Genomic DNA, 25,394 nt, shown 5'->3' on the forward strand with positions numbered 1-25,394 from the left:
TGCAAAGATATGAAGGTAGAAGAGACTAAGATTATGACCTTGCCAAGATTTAGATGAAGCTTCACAAAGAGATACTTAAAAGAACTTGGAACTCCGGAAAACAAAGATAGCACACGAGAAAAGAATTGAAACCATGAGCCACTCCGGAAGAAGAATTCAGATTACTTATGAACAAGAATGAGAATTATGTTATGCTTATCCTTCATCAAGTTTAATTGATGACAAGCAGCGGATTTAGCATATCACTTATTCTACTACAAATGAATCTTGAAGAGACAGAGAGCTAAGCACCACTTGAAGCAAAATTGAAGGAAGCACCGGTAAGAATTCACAATTGAATGGGAACACCACGAATTAATGAAGATACATGAAAATGAAGAGCTCATGAGCCACCTGAGAGAAAACTTGAACAAAGCACCGGATAATCGAGAGACGAACGAAGGGACAACAATTAAGAAGAATTGAGGATGAAGCTGAAAGCTGAAGACGAAAAAGTCTTCTTAAATGATGGCCTTCGGAGGATCGAGAATGAAAACAACTCAGAAAAGCACCGGATATCAAGAAATGAATCACTCATGATTGAAAACAAATTCAAGATGGTAACGCGAAGCTGAAATGACGAATATCCATGAGAATAGACCAAGATTTCACAGAAACACTCCTTCGGTCTACCAAGTTGAAAAAGATGACGAGAAACAACACCAAGGATAATGAGACACTCCGGAATAAAGAAGGATGCAAGGTTGAGCCAAATAAGAGAATTAATTCAAATAGATCTTGAAGAAAGGATATGACTGATGAAATTCATACTTACGTCATAGTTGAAAAGAATTAAAGATCTCCGGAAAGATTAAAAGAGCCAGGAAAGATCCTGGGAAAAACCTGTGGGTTATGGGCCCACTCAAAGAAATCACCGTTGAAAAGATTACTAGAAATATTGATATAGCACCGGTAAAAACAAAGCTAGATGAGGTTTAGCAACTCGAAAGAATAAAAAGAATTGAAAACACGAAACTTCTGAGATATCTTCAACACTCCGGATGAAAAGAGAGGAATGAATAACCAAAATAGGCTGAAAGAATCTCCAACATGAAAAAGAATTACAAGGATAATTAGGATATAATGAACACGTATAGCTGAATTAAAATCATCGGTAAGGATGACAAGATTGAACAAATATGACACGAATCTGCAGAGAATCTTCACAATGAAACACCGGATAGGACACGGAATAAAAAACAGCTGAAGCACCATGAAATGAATGCGCTTGGATGAAATCCAATCATCGAAGAAAAAGGGCGGGAGGGCGGGAAAAAAACAAAGACGACTTGGGACAGATGAGACGAACTCCGGATGAAATGAGAGAACGATCTTGCAAAATTAGAGAGGATAGACTACACTTGAAGAGAAGCACACCGGTTGAAAAAGAATTGACATGACGACTCCGGTTGACAAAATTGATGAGACAATTGATTGATCAAAAGGATTAGCACTCTCACATAAAAATATGAGAACACAGATTAGGAAAGATCTGAAATCACCACTTGACATCGAAGCAACACGAATTACCACATTCCAACAAAACAAAGGGTGAGGCTTAAGAAACAAGCCAGAACAAACTCATGAGAAAGATTTCGTCCGATATTTTCGTGGACAGGATCGCACGGGCTCGATTTTACAGTAGCCATCAAGTGCAAGGTAGTGCACCCGACATACGAAGCGTCCCCGAGTCGTAGCAAGCTACAAGGACTCTTTAAGACACAACGTGTACCGCTGTAAGTCGACCGTGAACAAACGCATTTGTTGGAAGAATGTCCTATAAGCAACTACTTGAATTCCCACCTATGAATTCCCGAAATATCTGGTCATGCAATCTGGTACACGGATACAAGGGGTAATAACACACAACTCCTATACTAACCCGTCACCTGTATCACATCCGTCAACACACGACCAGAATCTCGGACCTTCATCTACAACAGACCCTCGTGATCACAACGATACAAAGCATGGCAGTACTCCCGAACAATCTGCACCAGTACTGGGGACATCGGGGTTATCTCGCCATTACTAGTATTGAAGCAATTACGAACATCCTTCGTTCTAAGATATTAAGACATCTGAATGATAACGATGTGCTCGAGAATCCCCTGGAGCTCAACTCCCCGGAAGAAGATCAAGTCAGACAGGAGGCACCAAGGCAGAACTTCGTCACATCGGCATCATATAGATCCCAAGAATATCCGCGTGATCCTAAAAAAAATTTGAGTGAGAAGAGGAGTAGAATAAATTATTACGTCAAGATTCCTCACCAGAGCTTAGAAGAGGAGAAAAAAAGAATCCTACTCTCCGATATATAACTAAGACTCAAATAGTTTTTCACTAGACTCGACTCGGCCAAGTTCGATCAATCAAGGGGGCTCCTAGGTCGGTCCTTGCTCTGATACCAACTTGTCACGCCCAAGATGCGACCCTATCCTCAATTTGGCACGAGGGCCTCGTCAGGATAGAAGCGCATCTCGTCGTGTCGCAAGAATGGATATCGTTACAAGTACATGTACTGAAAAGATGAGATATATAAAGAGTTGGCTTACACTCGCCACAAGCTACATCAGAGTCACATCAGAACATTACATAATCATCAAGAGTAAGAGCAGGGTCCGACTACGGGAGAAAACAAACGACAAAACAAGAACGACGTCCATCCTTGCTATCCCAAGCTGCCGGCCTGGAACCCATCCTAGATCGATGAAGAAGAAGAAGAAGAAGAAGAAGAAGAAGCAACTCCAAATGAGCAATCAACGTGCTCGCATCACGTAATCTTTACATGTACCTGCAACTGGTGTTGTAGTAATCTGTGAGCCACAGGGGACTCAGCAATCTCATTTCCAAAGGTATCGAGACTAGCAAAGCTTAATGGGTGAAGTATGGTTAAGTGGTGAGGTTGCAGCAGCGGCTAAGCATATATATGTGGTGGCTAACTTACGAGTACAAGAAATAAGAGAGGGAAGTTCTACGCATACCGGACGTGAACTACTGATGATCACATGAATGATCCTGAACACCTACCTACGTCAGACATAACCCCACCGTGTCCTCGATCGGAGAAGGAACTCATGAACGAGACAGTCACGGTTACGCACACAGTTGGCATGTTTTAATTAAGTTAACTTCAAGTTATCTAGAACCAGTGTTAAACAAAGCTTCCACGTTGCCACATAACCGCGGGCACGGCTTTCCGAAAAGATTTAACCCTGCGGGGGTGCTCCAACTAGTCCATCACAAATTACCACAAGCCGCATAGAAATCCTCAATCACGAAGCTCGCGATCTCGTCGGATCTCCTAGTGGAAAACCTCAACTCTGAGATTACCCAAAGCATCACCGGAATCCCGATGCACAAGATATCTCGTCAAAGGTAAAACTAATCCAGCAAGGTCGCCCGACGTGTCGACGATCCCGATAGGAGTCGCGTACCTCGTTCTCAGGACACGGCGGATGAGCTAGACGTCGGGATCGCTAAACCTCCGGGTGACCAGAGGGGCGCCGGACATCGCTCAGGTGGGACCAACACTCATGAGGAGCACTGGCCCGGGGGTTGATTAAATTAGTCCGCGGGTGCCGGCGGGTCCCTATGCATTATTATTAGGTTATTAGGCAAATGTAGTACCAAAGTTGGGCCTTGCCAGACCAGCTTTAATCTAAAACGAATTATCAAGGGGGTCCCCATAACAACCCCGATCGTGTTAGGAGCGCTCATTTATGGAACATAACACCGGTAGCCGAAAACTAAGGGGGGCAAAGGTGGAACAAAACACCAGGCTAGAAAGGCCGAGCCTTCCACCTTTTACCAAGTATATAGGTGCATTAAATTAAATAGCATTTAATATGGTGATATGATAAGGAACCCATGTTTCACATGGAAGCAACTGCACCTCCAACTAGCAATGCTAACATAGGGTTAAGCAAGCGGTAACATAGCCAATCAGTGGTTTGCTAGGTCGAACAGGTTGAAGGTTAACATGGCATTGTTGAGAGGCTGGTATTTAACATGTGGTAGGCAACGAGACATAATCGATAGCATCGAAATAACTAGCATGGCAATGATAGTAATGGTATCTAGGGAAATGATCATCTTGCCTGAGATCCCGCTTGGAAGAAGAATGCCTCCATGAAGCAGACGAACCGACGTAGTCGAACGGGTCCTCACAATCCGACACGCTTGCGGAACTCTAACGAGACGGGGAAACCGGAAACAAGCATCAACACACGATAATCACCACACGATGCACAACACATATGATGCATGAGCTACTGAATACATGCAAGTCACGGCATGTCAATTCACACAATCATACCTACACATTAAGTGAAGTTCAATATGCACGAGTTGCTTATTGACGAAACTCCATGTTAATTATTTAGTTCGCTCCCGGTTATCTACACGGCAATATTAATGTTGTCAAACATGCAAGAGGTGAAGCGAAAATTAAACTACCTATCTAGGGATTTTTAAATGAGGTCGGAAATGACATATAGCATCTCCGAGATGACCTCACATGTTAATTTACAATTCTGTCCAGATCTGAACTAATGCATTTAATTAGTTGTTAAACAACAAAACAATTAGGTTCACGTGATTCTACGCGTCAAGGCAAGCAATCTACACATAAGGAACATCTCCAACGGAGCTACGGATCAAAAGATACGGACACCACAAGATATGATGGCATGAATGCAAAATGTGTGCAACGATGGCTACGAGTACTTCAAAACATACAAACAGCAAGTGAAAATGAAACTACACGAGATTCTAAGCAAGTTTCATGTAGGACTCGATCAAAACGGAGCTACGGTTCGAAAACTACGAGCAAAACAAGAAATCACTACAATCTGCCAAAATCAGCCACATAGCAATTTCTACGCCTCACTACTACGAGCTACACAACTCCGATATGCTCAAGCAAGGCATGGCACGGAAGAGGGCAAGAAGCACTACTACGAACAGCTAACAACAACTAGCATGGCAGCAAGGAGCACTAGGAAAAGAAGACACAAAATGGCATCTCACGCACTATTTCAGACTTAGTGAAAATAACACCTCGTCAAAGTACAGTTTTCATCCTGAAGCAATATTGACAGCAGAAAAACCTATAGCTACAGGAGTCCAAATGGCATGAAACTTCACAGCATGCTAGATAAACACAAGGGGTACAACTAACTCCATTGGACCAACCCCAAAAGAGCTACAGATCACAAGATGCAAGCAAGACAAGACAGCAAAAAAATATCACAAATTCCAGACTTGGAAATATTTCAGCACGTCTAAAACAGCACTATTTCTAGCAACTTGGGAGCTAGCAAACAACACCTAAACATGCATTTCTAATGCACCTACTTATGGAGACAGCACATAAATCCACGCATTAGACACTCTAAATGGCGTCAAATAAATATGCAAGTCTCAAAAACGGATACTACGCGAAATTCTACATGAAAAGCATATAAAAATCTTCGCGATCCGACATACGGATTAAACGTTACGGGCGAAACTATATTCGTCTAATTCATGAAATAAAACTAAATCGAAAACTCCTAAATTCTAACGGGCCGAATCTGGTGGGCGCTGGACAACTAAATCTCGCCCGAGCGACAAATAGAGGGGAATCTGGTCCTCACCTTGGGCCACTTGGGCCTAGCTCGGTGCAGCTCTAGTGACGGGCCGGCTTGGGGAGGCGTTGGGCCGAGGCCGGCCTGGAGGAGGCGCTGTGGGAGCCGGGGCCTCGCAGGGGGGAACGAGGCCGAGGGGGTGGGCCAGCCGAGGTGGGCCGCGTCGCTGGGACGGCCCAGGACGGCAGACGGGCGAGGCAGCCCCTCGTTCGGTCGGTCAACGCGCGAGGCGAGGCGCTCCCAACCCGACGAGGCGAGGGCTGGCGGCGGCGACCTCCAGGGCAACGGAGCCGACGGGTCCCGGCGAGGACGGCGACTGGCGCTGGCCGGAGAAGGTTCCCCGGACCGGATCTGGCCAGATCCGGCCGGCGGCACCCTTGGCGACGGCGCAGCTACAGCGAGGGCGGCGCCGCGGCTGTTGGAGCTGGGGCTCGCAGGTCCGGGCGCAACGAGGGCTTGGGGAGGCGGTCCATGGAGATCGGGGCGGCGACGGCTTGGGGAGGCGGCCGCCTCAGCTCTCCGGCGAGCGGCGGCCGGAGTTGGGCTGACGGGGAGGTGCGGCCTCGGGCACGGGCAGCCATGGATGGGGAGCTCGGGAGCTCGGCAGAACATGGGCGGCGGCGCGATGCGGGCTCGGGCGGCGGCCGGATCCGGGCCTGCTGCGGGCCTCGCGGGCCGGCGGCGGCTGCGGGACAGAGAGAGGCTGTGGGGGCGGCTAGGGTTTGGTGCGGAAAACGAGGAGGGATTAGGGGGAGGCTGTCCCAAAATAATAGGAGGGTCTATTTATAGACAAATCGGGGGCTCGGTTAACCGGAATCGCGATCCGGAGCCAACCGCGGGGTCGGATTCGGACGATTCCGAACGCGGGACGATCTACGTGCCCGTGTAGAGGGAATATCCGGAGACGAGAGGGAGAACGGGCGGCGCGGCACGAATTTTTAAAACACCGACAAACGTCCGACGGTAGCCCGAATACGGTGCCGCTACGGTCGACCGTTCGGGTACCAGACGGTCTCCGATCGCGACGAAATTCGACAGGCGGTCTAGCGATATATAAATAATACCGCACAAAAAATTCTAGCTCAATCGGAGAAATTTTTACGCACACTTTAAAACCAGGGTTTCGACGGTGCCGCGGGCGCGTGCGAGTGCTGTCGGGCTCAGAACGGCAACGACGAGAACCGGCAACTACTAACGGATGCAAGTTTTGAAAACGGGCGGCAATGGAGGCGCCGATGCAATGCAGATGATGCGCATGATGCGATGATGATGCGGCAACTGAAAATACCCACACGACGAAAACGGAAAGAAAAGGGGAAGCTTCTGGAACGTCGGCATCGAGCTGTCACACCGGCGGTACTACCGCCAGGGGTAGCGGTACTACCGCCAGGACCCCAGCGGTACTACCGCCAGGAGTAGCGGTACTATCGCCAGGAGGATTCTCTGTGTACTCTTCTCATGTGCTTGGCAATGAGTGTTTACTTTTCTGCCTTTTCTTGTTCATTGCCTTGACTCCTTTTTGTCGCTCTTTTTCGGTGTGTGTTTTGTGTCACAGGTGGTGCTCGCCGCTCGAACCCCCCACGGGACACACAGTCCAAGCATTTTCACAATCCAGAGGCTCCAGAGGGCTCCGCCACTTCAGGTCTGCAACCCAAAAAGCATGCCTTCAAGAAGACCGCTCACAAGGACAAGGGGATCAACGTCCGCACCATGCCCCCTAAGGACTTTCTGCGGTTCCGCACTCAAAACCACTATCTCCAAGAGCGGGTTGTGATCAAGAATGTCGAGCATGTTTGGGCAAGGGATCACTGCAGGATCTACCGTGATATCATCAACCATTTCAAGAAGAACTTTGTCCCCGTTCAGTGGATTGACCTGGCTCACCTTCAGCGGAACATGGACTATTTTGTTGATGCTCTCTCTCTGATTGACAAACTGGGCATCAAGGAGATCATCTCTTTCAAGACAGACTTTGACCCCAATGTTGTTGCCCAGTTCTATGTCACGTGTCACTTCTCTCCTGATGACGAGCGCTCCATGGTGTGGATGACTGGGACTCAGAAGATGACCGGTACTTGGCGTGAATTCATGGCATTCCTCAAGGTTGATTTCCAGGGCGCTGACACTCCACTTGGGTCGCGTCCTCATGCTGCAGCTACCACTCATAGGGCTTCCGTCAAGGACAGATTGCAGCAACTCTATGTGAAGAAAGGTGTGCTCCCCAGGCATCTGGACATCATGCATAGGATCTTCCGCAACACCCTCTTTCCTCGCATTGGCAACTTCGACGAGGTACATGGCTCTCTGGCTGAGATGCTACTACTCTGTGAGGAGGCTATGACTAAGGAGTCTGCCCCTCTTGATATTTCTGATGTGATGTTCACTGAGCTCTGGAACTGCATCATGATGCGCAAGGTTCCCATCTACGGGCCCTACCTGTTTGCTTATATCCGTCAGAAATGGCAAGACACCTCTCCACAGGAGGAGTTATACATTCAGGCGGACTACATTGTGCACGATCCTGTCAAGCTTCGCGTCAAGGACAAATGGTCCAACCCATCAACTTCATCTCAACACATGGACACTGACACAGAGACTGTTGCTGACAGAGGAACCGCCTCTCAGTCCCGCTCTTCTGCCATGCCATCTTGGGCCATGAAACTGCAGGATAACATGAAGACTCTCTTCTGTATGTAGGCTAAGGGCCAGTATCAGACGCACGTGGCTCAGAAGGAGAACCGTCAGAGGCACAAGCGTGTCCTAAGGACTCTTGATGTTGACATCTCCAGTGGATCAGAGGACGACATCACTCCACAGGCTGCTTGGATGCTGGCTCAAGGTTACCAGTGGTCTGGCGCTGAGGAGGAAGAGGACAATGAAGAGGAGCAGGATGATCCGGAGGGTACGGACGAGTCTGGCGATGCTGAGGATGAGGAGTAACCACTTGTGGTGTTAGGTGTGCCCCTTTTTGGGGTCTTGTGCCAAAGGGGAAGAGAGTCTAGGAGCTGGATTTGCTTTGAGAGTCGAACTTTGCTTTGCTTTGCTTATCTTTCGTGTTTTTCTTCGAACTTGGTTTGCTTCTATTTTGCTATCTTTTGTGAGACATGAACTTGTGTGAGATTTATTTCCATCATATGTTGTGAGTCATATGCTCCTTATTGTCATATATCTCTACCTTTTTGTTCTCATATTATTCTCTGTGCAAATCCGGTATTGTCATCAATCCACCAAAAAGGGGGAGATTGTTGGGGCCTAGTTTATGCCTAAGTAATTTTGGTGATTGATGACAGTACCGCAAAGGACTAACCGTGTGTGTTAAGATTTCAGATAACACACGTCAATGGCACAAGACAACCCGCCCCCTCGTTCGTGGAACAGAAGGACGGCGTTCTCTACGATTCTCTTTATTTGAGTCATAGGAAAGCCGTACTATTAAGAGGGGAACTGTAGTGGAAAGGTTTGGGTGGAATCAACCTTGCACGCGCACACTTCACATATTTTCCCCCTTGTCGGCATCTTTGGAGTGGCTCCCGCCTTTGTGTTTCCTTCTTCTTTGCAAATAGTCCCCCATCGGTAGTACAGCTCGGCCTAACGGTAGTACCGCTGGAGTGCTAGCGGTAGTACCGCTAGCTGGCGGTAGTACCGCCCCTGGTCAGCGGTAGTACCGCTCCAGGAGCTTAGTACCGCCTGCCTAGCGGTTGTACGTGGACGGACCTTTTTGCGAAGACTTTCTTGGCAGTGGTAGTGCTTATGCACTACCAGGGGGCCAGCGGTAGTACCGCTGCAGCCAGCGGTAGTACCGCTAGACTCGGGTTGTGAGTGGGAAAACGGTTGGATTTTTCCCCCACTATATAAAGGGTTCTTCTAGCTGTGGAACCCTATCTCTTACCCTCCCAAACTCCATTGTTGCTCCCTAAGCTCAAAAGTGCCCGATCTCTCTCCCTAGCCAATCAAACTTGTTGATTCTTTAGGGATTGGTTGAGAAGGCCTAGATCCACACTTCCACCAAGAGAAAAGTTGATACCCCCACCAATCCCTTGCGGATCTTGTTACTCTTGGGTGTTTGAGCATCCTAGACGGTTGAGGTCACCTTGAAGCCACATTCCATTGTGGTGAAGCTTCGTGGTCTTGTTGGGAGCCTCCAAGCTTTGTGTGGAGTTTGCCCCAACCTCATTTGTAAAGGTTCGGTCGCCGCCTTCAAGGGCACATATAGTGGAATCACGGTACCTTGCATCGTGCGAGGGCGTGAGGAGAATACGGTGGCCTTAGTGGCTTATTGGGGAGCATTTTGCCTCCACACCGCTCCAACGGAGACGTACTTCCTGTCAAAGGGAAGGAACTTCGGTAACACATCCTCGTCTCCATCGGTTCCACTTGTGGTTATCTCTAACCTTTACTTTGTGTATGCTTATGTTGTCGTCTATCTCTTACTTGTATTAGTAGCTCTCGTTGTTAGCTTCATTAGGGTTCACCCCATTGTTGTAATATTTGTGAACCCGTATGTTGTTTACCCTAACTTGCTAAGATTAATTAAAAAGTGGTCGTTGCCTATTCACCCCCCCCCTCTAGTCAACCATATCGATCCTTTGAGTAGTGATTGAAGAATTCTGTCAATGATAGCTTCTCGTGGGAGAGTGATCCCCAGATTGGCTAGACAGTTTGAGTACCCAGACGGTTTGAACACATGTTCACTGACACACGAATTCTCCTCCATTTTGCAAGCATAAAAATTATCGGAGGTCTCATACCTCTCGATCCGGGCATTCTTTTCAAAGATAAACTTTAACTCCTGGAACATCTCATATGCTCCATGACGTTCAAAATGTTGTTGAAGTCCCGGTTCTAAGCCATACAAAACTGCACATTGAACTAATGAGTAGTCATCCTTACGAGCTTGCCAAGCGTTCAAAACATCTTGGTCAGCCGTAGCGGGTAGTTCATCTCCTAGCGCTGCATCAAGGACATAATTCTTTTGCCCGACTTGAAGGATAAGCCTCAGATTTTGAGCCCTGTCTACAAAGTTGCTACCATCATCTTTCAGCTTAGCTTTCTCTGGGAACGTATTGAAATTCAGGGTTGCTACTGCGCGAGCCATTGATCTACAACATGAAATTTTACAAAGATTACTTAGACTATGTTCAAGACAATTGAGTTTATCTAATCATATTACTTATAAACTCCCACTCAAATAGACATCCCTCTAGTAATTCGAGTGTCACATGATCCAAATTCACTAACTCAAGTCTGATCATCGCGTGGGTTGAGTATAGTTTCAGTGATGAACATCTCCATGTTGATCATATCTACTATATGATTCATGCTCGATCTTTCGGTCTCTTGTGTTCCGAGGCCATGTCTGTACATGCTAGGCTCATCAAGTTTAACCCGAGTGTTCCGCGTGTGCAACTATTTTGCACCTGTTGTATGTGAACGTTGAGTCTATCACACCCGATCATCACGTGGTGTCTCGAAACGACGAACTGTCGCAATGGTGCACAGTCTGGGAGAACACATTTTTATCTTGAAATTTTAGTGAGGGATCACCTTATAATGCTACCGTTGTTCTAAGCAAAATAAGGTGCATAAAAGTATTAACATCACATGCAATTCATAAGTGACATGATATGGCCATGAGCTTGTGCTTCTTGATCTCCATCACCAAAGCATCGGCATGATCTTCATCGTCAGTGGCGTCGCACCATGATCTCCATCATCATGACCTCCATCATTGTACCGCCCTCGAGGTTGTCGTGCTATCTATGCTATTACTACTAAAGGTACCACCTAGCAATATAGTAAATGCATCTGCAAGCACAAACGTTAGTTTAAAGACAACCCTATGGCTCTTGTCGGTTGCCGTAGCATCGACGCGCAAGTCGATATTTAACTATTACAACATGATCATCTCATACATCCAATATATCACATCATGTCTTTGGCCATATCACATCACATGCATACCCTGCAAAAACAAGTTAGACGTCCTCTAATTTGTTGTTACATGTTTTACATGGCTGCTATGGGTATCTAGTATGATCGCATATTAATTACGCAAAGCCACAACGGTGATATGAAAATTGCTATTTAACCTTCTCCAAGGACCGTCTCGGTCAAATCCGATTCAACTAAAGTTGAAGAAACAGACACCCGCCAGTCATCTTTATGCAACAAGTTGCATGTTAGTCGATGAAACCGTTCTCTCGTAAGCGTACGAGTAAGGTTGGTCCGAGCCGATTCAATCCAACAATACCACCAAATCGAGAAAAGACTAAGGAGGGCAGCAAATTGAACATCACCGCCCACAAACTCTTTTGTGTTCTACTCGAGATTTCATCTATGCATGAACCTAGCTCATGATGCCACTATTGGGGAACGTTGCATGGGAAACACAAATTTTCCTACGCACACAAAGACCTATCATGGTGATGATCATCCATAGAGGGAGATCGGATCTACATACCCTTATAGATCGCTAAGCAGGAAGCGTTAAGAAACGCGGTTGATGTAGTGGAACATCTTCGCGATCCAAATCGTTGTCGTCCCACGATCCGTCTCGATCTAGCACCGAATGGATGGCACCTCCGCGTTCAGCACACGTACAACTCGATGATGATCTCCGCCTTCTTGATCCAGAAAGAGAGACGGGGAAGTAGATGAGTTCTCCTACAGCGTGACGGCGCGCCGGTGATGGTGGTGATCTATTCCTGCACGGCTTTGCCTAAGCACTGCAGAAATCCGATCTAGAGGAAGAACTACAAACTAGAGAAGAGGGTTGCACGTGGCTGAAATTGTGTCTCAAAAACCCTAAAACCTCTAGTATATATTGGAGGAAGGAGGGGCTAGCCTTGATCACCAAGGGAAACCCTCTTGGGCTCGGCCGAACTAGGAGAGGAGGAGTCCTCCTCCAATCCTACTTGGAGTAGGACTCCTCCCCAAGTTGTCCACCTTTTGGTTTTTTCCACTTTTATCTCATGGGCTTTCTATGGTTGACTAGTCAGTCCACTAAGAGCTATTATGCCACCACCAAGTCCATGTGTCCCTCTTGGGGAGTGCTGGGCCCACCTGGTGGGCCCCCGGTACACTGTCGGCAATGCCCGAAATCCTTCCGAAATCCAAATACCAACTTCCTATATATCAATCTTTGTTTACGGACCATTCCAGAACTCCTCGTGATGTCCGGGATCTCATCCGGGACTCCTAACAAAACTTCGGTCACCAGCACCTATAACTCAACTATACCGAAACGTCATCGAACCTTAAGTGTGCAGACCTTGCGGGTTCGAGAACTATGCAGCCATGACATGAGACACTCTCCGGTCAATATCCAATAGCGGGACCTGGATGTCCATATTGGATACTACATATTCTATGAAGATCTTATCGGTTGAACCTCTATGTCAAAGATCTTATCGGTCATATAATCCCGTATACCATTCCCTTTGTCCTTCGGTATGTTACTTGCCCGAGATTCGATAGTCGGTATCTCCATACCTATTTCAATCTCGTTACCGGCAAGTCTCTTTACTCGTTCCATAATACAAGATCTCGTGACTAACTCTTTAGTCACATTGCTTGCAAGGCTTATATGTGATGTATCACCGAGTGGGCCCCGAGATACCTCTCCGTCACACAGAGTGACAAATCCCAGTCTTGATCCATGCTAACTCCAGGACACCTTCGAAGATGCTTGTAGAGTACTGAAAGTGCGTTATATCGACTAGAGGGGGTGAATAGGAGATTTTTAGAATTTCATCACTGAGGAAATTCCTCACTGATGAATAACTTGCAGCGGAAACAACAAAGGATCAGGGGTGCAAAGTATTACTACAACAGTTTTCTAGATGAGGAATATGAAAAATAGTTTGCACAGTACGCAGGCACAGAGTAAGCAGGTGAGGACTTAACTAGTGTGAAGAATTTGAGGTTGAGGAAATTCAGAGAAAGTCTTCAGCAAATTCTTCAAACAGAGACAATGAAAATCTTCAACATACAATATTGAGGAATTGAAAGAGTTGAAGAAATAGAACCCATATCACAGTGAAGACCATGGTTGATGACCCAGTTCCAACTGATGTGACAGTCGAATGTCTGGTTTGGAGCGGCTTGGTATTGAAACCAAAAGACACACAGTCCCAGGACACACAGTCCTCGCCCAACACTTGTGGTAAGTCTTGAGGGCAGACTTCCAAACCCTCACAAACTTGGTCACCCGGCGATCCACAATTGACTGCTGGATTGCTCTAGACCATGACGCCTAACCGTCTGGAGGATGCACGGTCCTCAAAGGTAAAAGGCTTCAGTTCCACACAGGAACAAATTCTTCAGTGATGCTCAATCACTTGGTTTATGGTTTGTGGTTTGGTGTTTGGGGTATTTCCTCACTGATGATTTACTCTCGAAGACTCTGAGGAATTTGGGTTGCTCTAAATGACAAGTGTCAGTTTCTCGCGGAGCAGCTAACTAGCTAATGGTTGTGGGGGCGGCTATTTATAGCCTGGGAGCATCCCGACATGATTTGACATTAATGCCCTTAAATATTATGACCGTTGGTGTGGATAAGATCAGTGAGATGGCGCGAATCGCGGCAAAGGTCGGGACTCTCAACTGTGAGAGTCCTCATGTCTCTCATATTCCTCACTTGAGGCTTTTGTAGGTTTAGGCTTGGGTTGAGCATCATGAGGAAATTCATTTCGTAGTGTTACCTGGACCCCCTTTAACAGTATGGTGTTCCTATGACTCAAGAGTGAAGAAAATGAAATAGAAAGAATAAATCTTCATGCTTCAAAGTCTTCGGACTGATTTTCTTCAGGACACACCGAGTTCCTCATCTATAGTATCTTCATGAGGAATATCAATTTAATTGCAATTTCTTCGCGATTCAAATCTTCAGCATAAGACCAATTTCTTCAGCCGGAGATATACAATTTTAGGGGTCGATATTCATCGTATAACTCAAACTCCTCAGCGACTTATAGATCATGTGTACACTCATGAACACATTAGATGCTTAACCTATAAGTCTTCAAACCACCAAAATCACTAAGGGCACTAGATGCACTTACAGGTACCTTTATAGTCACCCAGCAACGTTGCGACATTTGATACACATAAGGCATTCCTCCGGTGTTAGTGAGTTACATGATCTCATGGTCATAGGAATGAATACTTGACATGCAGAAAACAACAGCAACAAAATGACACGATCATATGCTATGTTCATAGTTTGGGTCTTGTCCATCACATCATTCTCCTAATGATGTGATCCCGTCATCAAGTGACAACACTTGTCTATGGCTAGGAAACCTTAACCATCCTTGATCAACAGGCTAGTCAACTAGAGACTCACTAGGGACACCGTTTTGTCTATATATCCACACATGCATTTATGTTTCCATTCAATACAGTTATAGCATGGATAATAAACGATTATCTTGAAACAGGAAATATAATAATAACTATTTTATTATTGCCTCTAGGGCATATTTCCAACAGTTACACTTGAGCAAGAAAATGATTTATTGAAAGGGATTATAGAGAGAGGTGTCTTCAAGAGTCTTGCCGGAAGTAAGCAATTCGAGGAAATTGTGCGCAAGCAAGGAGGACATCGGAAGAAACAAGGTGTTGGCTACTTCAACGTCAACACAGATGATTGCGAAGAAGGTCCATATCCCATTCCTAAGTTTGTTCCTCAAGAGGAGAAGTATTATCCTACTCCCCCAAGGGAACAATCTCACGAGATGACCTTCCACCACAAGACCACAAGGGCAAGGGAAAGCTTCAAGATGAAATTGACCTATATGAAGAAGAACCCCAAGTCAAGGTCAAGTGGATTTCCAAGGACACTTATAACACTACCTCATCTAGTGCTACCACGGCTCCAAGAATCCCCATCAAGTTGATGTGGATTCCCAAGAGGAAGAACTAGAAAGTTCTTGAGGGGTGACTCCGCCAATGAAATTTACTCTTATTCTTTTTGGCAAGAACTATTTGCAATCAACCTCAACCATATGCATTACTTCAAGGAGTCACACATTCCCTCAAAGGTAAGCAAGGAACAAGCTAATTAATGCATCTTTGGACATCATTCCATTTGTGATTCACTCCATCTCCATAGATATTCTTGTGTATGTTCTTTTGCTTTGGGACTAACCCATGTAGGTGATAAGAGTAAGAAAACAACAAGGATTGCTCCCAACTCAAGATGATCTTCATCAACATTGAGCATCCACTACTACTTCACCTACTTGAAGTCTTCTATGACAAAACCCAAGGTTAGTTGATCCCTCTTAGGGGGAATGTCATATCAAGGGTGAGCTTTACTATAAGATTTGAGTATAAGTATATCATAAGGATATGAACACATTAATGCTTATGTAAAAGTGGTAACCCCACTTGTGCTTAACGATGAGTATGACGTATGATCAAGTATTGTTACTTGGCTCCTAAGTCAATATACTCATATATAGACGACTTTTGTCATCGCCCAAGTGCTTGATAGCTGCTTGGATGTTTTTGCATGTTCACCATGTTTTATTCATCATTCTTATTGTGTGAGCATGTTGGTCTGCATGTGTTTGCTCATTCGAGGACACCCAATTGTTGTTGTTTGGCTCTTGATTTATCTTTTGCCAATTGGATGGACAAGAATGCATAGGACCCTTCTCTAGCTATCTATGCTATCTAATCTCAAGTTCTATTCATGCTTCATCACAAAACTTGAACAAGCACTTGTCGATCCCTCTGTGTGAAGGTGCACTCGGATCATCAATGGGTAACTTCCAAAACCTCTTGGAAAATCTCGGTGAGATCAACTTCACAAACTCGATTGCACCGAATTTCCAAAACTAGTGTGTTTTTTCCATATCGGTACCACCGAAATCACAAACTCGGTTACACCAAGTTCCCCTATCAACTAATAGTAGAGGAACTCGGTGACACCGATTTCGTAATCTTAGTGACACCGACAGCGCAAGGGTATATATCCAGCGGACCGAATCTTTGATTTCAGTTCGTCAAAGTCGTTTCGCCTCGTGCCCTAAGTTGCCTCCCTAGACCCCTGGTCGTCACCCTTGACTCCCCGTGTTTCTCCGCCGCAGGGAATCCCCGTCGCCGACGGATTCTTCACTGTCGTCGTCGCCGAGTTAGGGTACAGATACGCCCCTTTCTTTTGCGCCTCCCAATCTATCTCATGCGCATTAGAAGTCCTATCCACAAGCCACCATGTGCAATCTCTCCATCCACCAGAAATTCCTATAGGTTAGCGAACGAGAAGATTTTAGGTTTAGCTGTCCGCAGACCCCATCTCGGTGTCCGCAGACCGATTTTGAACCTAGGGTTCCTGAGAATGGACTCGGTGAAACTGAGTTGTCATTTCTGGTGCCACTGAAAGTGATGATCAAGTTTTTGTTAAGGAGTTCGTATGTCTCGGTGACTTCAAAATTTCAAACTCGGTGCTACCGATATGTGATCTGCAGAAAGTTAAAACTAAGAATTTCTTTGTTCAAATTTTCGAAAATATCTGAATTTTGTGATGCTCAACCGTTCTGTCTTTCCTATATCTACTTCGCAAGATTTGTTGTTTGCTGCTAGGTTGCTTGCTTGTCTGCCAAGATGTCTGGTTTAGATGATAGTCAAAATCACTTCACAGAACCGAGTGTTGAGATGGACTCAAGCACTAGTCCATAGAAGATTGACTCTGACCCTGGATCCTACAGCTTCATGGTTTGTCCAAGGCAGCCACCAGGCAGAGGAAGAAACTGAATTCTGATGAAGAGGACTCGAACTTTGTGCAAAGAAAACTTCAGCTCCTCCAAAGGCTCCAAGGAAGTTAGTCAGGAAGGTAACTGCTAATCCTGCTCATCTGAGAGCACCTCCTTATGCAAAGAAAAGCACAACACTTTCCATTGATGAACCTGCCAAGAAGGCTGGTGTGAAGAGAGCAAGGAAGAGGATTGTTCATGTTGTGGGGAGACCAACTTCTATGTATGAAGATCTAGAAGCAGCTGAAGAAGAGGAAGTTCCTCATGAGATCCTAGTTCCTCCTAAGAAGAAGAAGCTCATGGCAAATGCCATGACCAAGAAATATGCTCCTAAGCCTCCATCCAAGGCAAAGAAGGTTGTAGCTCCGAAGAGGACTACAAAGGACATTCCTGCAGCTACCAAGGATAAAGGTCATGCTTCCAGTACTTTTGCTATAGAGGAGGAAGAAGATGAGAATGCATCCATTCTGAGGAAGCTCCGTCCAACTTTGCCAATACACAATGTTGCTCACCCTGTAGCAGAAGATATGAGGAAGATAAAGGATGTTGGTTTGATGAAATGGAGAGATGTTGACCCATATGCTATCAGAAGAAGAATTGTTGTTGATCCAAGGTTTCACACCAAGGAACAACAAGATTTTTATGAGACTGTCATGTTTGTCAAATGTCCAGCTGTCAATGATATGAGGTATGTTGACTGGGAATATATCAAGGAGAATGAAGACTTCTTTCCCCATGTCCGAGAAAATTTCAGGCTAGTGGACATTGAAGAATTTGTTGGAAAGGAGATGACCCCATGGAATGATGAGTTGATCATGCAATTTTACTCAACTGTTCATTTCTATGAAGATGGTTCTTTGGTTTGGATGACTGATGGTCACAAGTATGAATCAACAATTGATGAGTGGGCCACTAACATTGGTGCCCTAAGCAGGAAGATCGAGATGTCGATGTGTATTCTGAAGCGAAGAAGAGTCAAAACTCTATGTCCAATATGTACAAGCCAATATGTATAAGATGGGCTCTGTGTACTTCTTGCAAGCAGGAATACCCACAAGAAACACTATTCTTAGACACACCTTGATGCCTAAATCACGTGATGATAAGATGATCAGAGGACATTCCATCAACCTGCTGCACCTTTTGGACAATAATTTGTTACGGAGATTTTTCTACTGAAAATATAACTGAATGGACAGAAAAATGGGTGAAAAGATAAGTGAATGCTAGGCTAAAATGGAGAGTAAACTGATAATGACTATTGCCAACAAGAGTAGGAAAATGCGAGCTTCTAAAATTCGTTACATCAATTTTCCTACTGAAAAGATAACTGATTTTTGTGTACTGAAAATTTACAGTGCCCAGTGTAGGAAAGTTTACTGAATTTTGTGGAGTACTCAAAGTGCTTTGAACTAAAAAATCATTAAAGTTCAAACCCGAGAGAATCATCAAAGTTCAGCAATAAGCATCAATCAAAACTCATCTATTTGCATTCAAAAATCATCTCTCTTAGCCTAGGATTACTGAACTTTTGCACTAGATTTACATTGGTTTCCCAAGCTCAACCAGTATCCATTCATTTACACTTCATTCAATCAGAAAGAAAGAAACTAGACACATTATAAATTTATTCACACATGATAAATTTAGGACAAAATCACACACACACTGCCTCCAGCAGCATGATAATCCATGAATGGAGACAATTAGACAAACATGATTATCATATTCACACATGATAATCCATTAATGGAGACAACTAGACAAACCCACACCACCACCACCACCAACAGATGGAATTGTACAACGCCAACAGAGACAGAGATTCTACAACCCGAAGGTCGACGATGAGGTCGTACAGATCAGAGAGGTAGTAGTTGTTGCCGCCGGCCAGGTGGGCCAGCACGGCTTACGCAAATACACTTCTCAGTTTTACAAATTGAAAATTATGACAGTAGTGTAATCCGAAACAGAGGACTGCACAAAATGATGAATCAGTGGAAGGTCTGATTAACTAAATTTCACAGCTAGTGAACATCGAAACAACCCACTGGAACAACTCAAGTTTTGGAAATTACATGGAAGTCCAAAGTCTCAGTTTAGAAGCAGATCACCTTGAGAACTTTATAGTAATAGCTAGGATCTTCACGGTATGCTTACAAGCTGATGTCAGTTTCACAAGAAGATCTTAAATTTTCATTTTTGACAGTCAAGCATCTTCACCTTTGCTCTGTCGTCGCGCGAGGCAGTAGCTCTCCTACCAACGCAAGATGGGCGGCGAAGGTGGGGATGGTTGCTGCTGCTTTCGGGGGAGAGCTTCTGCCGGCTCTAGTGGATAGTGGTGGACGAGGTTGGTAGCAAGGTGGACAGTGGTGGCTGCTGGGCGGCGAGGCAGCGCCGGATTCATGGTCGATGGCGGTCAGCCGACGAGGAGGTAGTTCACGAAGGACAGTCCAGCTTCAGGTCGCCACCCTCGAACGTCGCGGTGGTCGCCGTCGGATGGGCAGAGCCAGATAAAAGAAGTAACTTTTCTCCTCGTCGTGGTTCACCAAGCGGAACGAGGATAGGAACAAAGAGGGAAGCAGCGGAGACGTGGGCGGGGCAGGTCCTTCAAGGAGCCGAGCAGGGGAGCGCGGGGATCCGAGGCGGGGAGCTTCGGTGCATGGGAGACAAGCGGGGGAGCTCCGATGCAGGGGAGATGATGTTGGAACTCGCCCACAGATCGATCACATCAAATCACGATGAACACATGTACACAAAATTGATAGCCAAGGACCCTTGGCGTACCCTAATTTTCCTTTTATTATTTTCTGCTTTTCTTCACCTAGTGTAACAAAAACTCAACCAAGTTCGCGCATATATATATATATAGAAACTCTATTCATCATCCAGGATGCAGAATAGTTTATTCTTCATCCAAGATAATCTTACGATCAATTTACAAATAAATTACATTTGAAATACAAATAGTTACATTTATATTGAATCATTATGTAAAATTTGACAAAAGAAAAAGAAAAATATAGGTCACAAGACAAGAAAAAAAATTATCGTATTTTTTGCACTATTTTCGTATGTTCATAATTTTACGTGACATAAAATATTTTTACGTTGATTATATTTTCTTACGGTCTCTTTTTTCATATAAAAAATGAAATGTAAAATTATGGTGCATTAATGTTAAAATAAAGGGCGATGAAGAATAACTATTCCTCACCCAGGGTGACGCGTCAACCAAACGAGGAGTTACCGACTCGAAAGCTAACCTGAAGCTAAACCAAAACAAAGTCCTTGCCGGACTCAACTCAATTACTTATTCTAACTCCTTTTTTTTAAACCCTTATTCTAACTCCTTGGTATACACGGCTACCAACCGTACCAGGACACAGACTCACCTAGACAATTAGCCAAACTTACTAGGACACACTTCCTAGGCTCCTAGCTAACTATGCTTTAAACCTAAACATCAAGATCATACTAACAATCTCTCCCTAATCTTGACACTTTGTCTTGTATTCTTCTCTGATCTTGGCTCGTTGATGATTCACCCCTTGTCGACTTATCCGCTCGCACCACGACAAGTTAAATTGACAGGCTTTATTGATCACAAGAATCTCTCCCCTTTCAACTTGGCGAATTTACGGACCACCTTCAAATATGCCTTGGACTACCCAGCCTCGCTAGTAACGTGTGGAATACATCACCCGGTGGACTACACCGTCCACCCTAACGAGATACATGTCGGCTCCTTGTGGATCACACCACCCTGTGCACTACACCATGCACTCCAGCCTCATGTAGAGACATGGCCTCATTGAAGAGACTCACCTTCACTGGTTTACCGTCACCACATAGTTGAACTTGATCCTCTTGTCGAGACAAACAAACGACCTGGACGCTTCATCTTCAATTGATCCTCAAAGAGACAAGCAATTGGACATGTCGACTCCGACGCAACAACGACAACCGATCGACCGACTGACAGTGGAAATCCACACGACTCCTTGACTCATATATCTCCCGCAGACGATGATCTTGACGACATACCGGCACCGCACCCCGGCACCACCGCTCCTGTCAATAATCTTCTTTCATCGCCTTGCCGACGACAACATGTCGTCTCCCTCCATGCCGCCCCGCTGAACGACAGTCGCCAGAGCCTCCTCGTCGCTGCTCCACCCAGCGACTTCATGGCCCGCCCCGAGGTGCTAGTAGGTCGCCACCCCGGGGCAAGCACAGCTTCGTCTCAAAGCTTGCTCTAGATACCAATTGTTGGAACTCGCCCACGGATCGATCACATCAAATCACGATGAACACGCGCACACAAAATTGATAGCCAGGGGCCCTTGTCGTATCCTAATTTTCTCTTTATTATTTTCTGCTTTTCTTCACCTCATGTTACAAAAACTCATCCAAGTCCGTGCATATACCCCGACCGAATACTGATAGGAATCTAGAATTTTAGTGTATATTGATATGAAATATCAATTATATGGGCTGGTAAGACCCCCCTTTAAAAAAATGCAGCATGTATGCGTATGCATATCAATAGCCAATGCACACATATGTGCATGTTTGCAGCCAAGTATGCCCGCATACACATATCAGCAGGCAGTGTACGGGCACATGCATATCCAAAGATTGTAATATTCCTGAAGATTAAAGTCCAAGACAAAATCATGACGAAGAAGAAATCAAAAAAGAAGACAATGCCACCTCCATTGACAGCCAAGACACAGTGTTCAAACCTCTCCAACATGCACTCAATATCCTAGAAAGAAGGGCTATAATGGCTACAAAGCCTATAAAGCCTAGAGGGCCTAAAAACTAGGTGCATGATGGACAAGGAGAAAGAAGGAGGAAATAATAGAGGAGCCTTCTCCCGGAAGCCATTCAAGAGGTGTTCTCTTGCCTATAAAAGGAGGAGTCTTGGTGCGAAGAGGGACACCAGATGGAGAAGAACCAGCCACAAATAGAGCACATAGTTGCAACTCAGCTAGCAAGTTGTTTGCTCAGTAGTAGTAGTAGTAGTAGTACTTCGTCATCGTGTAATAAAGAGCTACAATATTTAGAGCATTTGTAAGCTCGCGAAGGTAGTTAGAAGGTAATTTCTTTATCCTTGTGTAAACCCTTCGGGGATTCCCGAAAGGGAAAACCATATGTAAATTATGTTGTGGAAATGATGTACTTTCGTGTTTTCACTTGGTATTTTATTTTTGAATTTATGGAACGAGTTCTTATGCTAGGGATCCTATAGGAGAAAACTCTGCCTGTAGTTCTCTGTGTAGCCTATTATGGCATTTGAATGAGAACCTTATGGTCGTAGAGAAGTGTTCCCTTCGGGTGGAACTGCCTGGGAAGACGATAGGAATTTACTCCATAAATTTGCAACTAAAACATCAAGTGAACGAACTTAGCTACATCTGAAACAACATAATGATAAATATGGTGAGTACTGAGTAGGATATTACACCACTGCGTACACCTCAGTCGTCTTGTTGGCCTCGACACCCCCTCAAAGATCCTGCAATATAAGCGAAATAATTTAAAAACACTTCGTATTGAAAATAATATAAAAATAAATAAATAAGTTTGTATTTACTTTAATAACTCGTATACGTAATCACGTATATCAACATTAAAACCTGAATTTATAACTTAATATAGTTTAGATTAATTATAAATAATTTAATTATTCCGTATATTTGGTATCAGGTCCAACGTTTTAAACATTGATAGGTTAAAGTATTTAAACTTAGAAGCTAGCGCAGGTAAAGTAATAAATACTAAAGAGAATATTAATATAAGATGCAGAATAAATCCTTCTAAAGAGCATACCTGGCATACATCTCATAGCCACCTAAATACAGTCGTCGATTTGATATATAACTTCTACATATTTTGGGGGAAAAGACAAGATAATTTAGACCAAAAATTTGAGAGTTTATCCAAAGAATACCAAAAGATCGCGGATAAATATTCTGGTGTAAACAATAAAATTGATCTCGCCTTACATAAGCTAGAAGAAGCAAAGGTCAGGAAGAACGTACTCTGCAAGAATAAAGATTATATTAAAGAAGAAGTGTTGTCAATTTGTCATTACCTAAGTAAAGGCAAAGACTCACTGCCTCGCACAGAAGCAAGACAAGATATACTTGAAATAAAGAAGTTGCTGCAAGAAGTTAAAACTTTGATCGTCTCATAATTATATGACTGAATATAGCCAAGCATTAAACGAAGTAGCCAAATACTTGTCACCTCCTGTAGGATTTTCTGACCACGACTCACCAAAACAAGACTCTAAAATTATAATAAAACAAAATAATACAATTCTAGCTATTAATCCAAGTTTTAGACAAGCTAAAAAGTGTCCAAAACAACAAAGAAATTGTGCTATCGTCATCTGGAATCGTAACATCATCAAGAAATATTAATTCAGAAAAATGGACATATCTAATGGCTTCCTTAGAAGAGATAAAACCCTCCAGTTAGTAAGGCGAGACTCAAGACCACACGCAATGAAGCATAGATTATCATGTAAAGCCGATGATATTGTCACACCCTGTTTTTCATCACAAGTATTTTTATGTTGCAAAAATCAGAACTTGTTAAAACTTTTTCAAACAATGTTGTGAGTGCAATGTCAGCCCTTGTATGAGTGAATGCTTGCTTGCTTGATGACTCAAACCCATGAAAAACTTATTATTTTGCTCTCTTCAAAAACCCTTTTTCCTTTATATCAAGATCACCCTCATCATGTTGGGATACACTACTAGCTCATGAAGCCAAGTGGCACTTCCAACCAAAGTTGGTGATCTGATCCAGATATTATTTTCATTCATTAAAAACATTAATTGGTGATTTAAAATATTATTTTCCTATTTTATACTTATGTCTGTTTCTAAGGCCAGGAATGATATTCCCACAAGGAAAATTGCTTTCCTGCCTTAGAAAATTTTGAGTAAATTCATGGAAGCTCAGAAGGACATATATTTTCCATATATAAGATTTTCAACCCTATTTTATATTAATATTATTTGAGTAAAACCCTAAAAACCATTTCTGCCTGTTTTAGCTTTTTGAGATGTTTCCAAAGGAAATGATCTCAACAAATTCCCATAAAATTACAGGAGCCCTCCCAAGACATATTATGTGCTCACATAAAATCTCACCTTGATCCAAGGTGGGGAAGTGCACCTAATGAGCCCAAAACCCTCTCTGTCCAGAGAAGAGTTGGAACAACTCTACATTGCAAAGTTTCTCCAATGGAGCTGAAACTTTGCAAAGGTGTTTGACACCCCAAATGAGGACTCCACACCAAAGATGGGATTTGTGAGACTCTGATTGGCCACACTTCCTTTGTAAAGGACAGTACTGGTCATTTTGAGGCATTTTCAAGTTTACAAAGCTAAACTTGTTCAATGGAGCTCAAATTTGGTGAAACCCCATGTTTTTACCCCAAGACCAAAGTTGTTAAGTTTCAGTTCCAGTGGTGGAGTGGAAGCACCCCAAATCACTGTCGAACACCTATTGACGGGAAGGTAAAAACCCTCCTAGCCACTATTTTACCCAATGGCAAAGCCCCAAACTTGGTGAGTTAGAGCCCCAGAACACCCTGAGCACCCAGTCAACCAGCCCCTCACCAACTCCAAGCACTAGTGACAAGATCTTAAATTTGAGTCGCAGGCCAGTACTGGCAACACTGGTGTTCCTTGCCTCCTTTGACCAGCTCGTGCTCCCACTAACACACAACGGCTAGACACACTCCCAGCAACACTCAGGACATGGAGGACACGTCCCAAGTGCCCCAGAGCGCGTCAGCATGCCGTGGCATGCCAAAACTGCGCTCTCGGCGCGCTACAGAGAGCCTCCAGCAAGGGGACGCCGCCCCGGCCAGTTCCAACCCCCCAGTAATGTCCAAACGCTCCCCCCACACCCACTCTGTGCAAAGCTACCATCAGGGGCC

The sequence above is a fragment of the Hordeum vulgare genome, chromosome 1H, assembly GCF_904849725.1.
Source record: "Hordeum vulgare subsp. vulgare chromosome 1H, MorexV3_pseudomolecules_assembly, whole genome shotgun sequence".
Classification (NCBI taxonomy): Eukaryota; Viridiplantae; Streptophyta; class Magnoliopsida; order Poales; family Poaceae; genus Hordeum; species Hordeum vulgare.